We start from the raw sequence: 821 nt of genomic DNA, 5'->3' as shown, positions 1-821 counted from the left end.
AGCCTCTTCTTAAAGATCCCCAGGGTAGGAGCCAGCACCACTTCCCTAGGAAGTTGGTTCCAGATCCTAGCTGCCCTGACTGTGAAGTAGTTCTTGCGGGTGTCTTTACAAGTTTGTTTTATCTACGTGCTTTCCAAATATCACAAGCCTCTGTTGTCCCTGGGTTTTATTTGTTCATTGGAACTCCCTTTTAATTTTTTTATCATTAGACCCATGTCTCAGCATTTACATATGCAGAGTTTTCCTTGTCCATGTCATTTTGGAAGTGATCCTATTGAAACCAGTGAGACTATATACAGAATAAGTTGCTACTCAGAATGAGTAAGAATAGCAGAGTTTGATCAAAGTCCATTTGCGATTATAGGTCAATCAGTTGCACGGTCATTACAATTCTCAGAGCTGATACATTCCCTTCTTTTGGTCTGGCAGTGGTTATATGGTTTCCCACTCTAGTTTTCCCCGTTTTTCTGCCAACGTTAAGGAAACCCTGCAATGGCTCAGATCTGAACATGCAGCAATATCAAAAAATATCAAATGCATCATGTTGCATTGGATGGTTTAGTCAGGGATGATCTGGCTTTGAGTAGATGGCCGGTAAGGCTGTGTGAAGCTTTGAGTGCTGATTCAATTTTGAAGAGATTTAGCCTGATTTGGTGGCCAAATGTCTGAATCTGAATCAAATCAAGAGACCAATAAAAAGGCCCAAATCTATTTGAAGATCTCTGAATAAATTCAGAAAAGATTTATAGATTCATAGATTCTAGGGTTAGAAGGGACCTCAGTGGGCCATCTAGTCTGACCACCTGTCCCTGGGAGGCAAG

Source organism: Gavialis gangeticus, unplaced genomic scaffold (genome assembly GCF_001723915.1).
Source record: "Gavialis gangeticus isolate Ggan-Ray unplaced genomic scaffold, GavGan_comp1, whole genome shotgun sequence".
In the NCBI taxonomy this organism is placed as follows: Eukaryota; Metazoa; Chordata; order Crocodylia; family Gavialidae; genus Gavialis; species Gavialis gangeticus.
Note: the sequence above shows the minus strand (reverse complement) of the source record.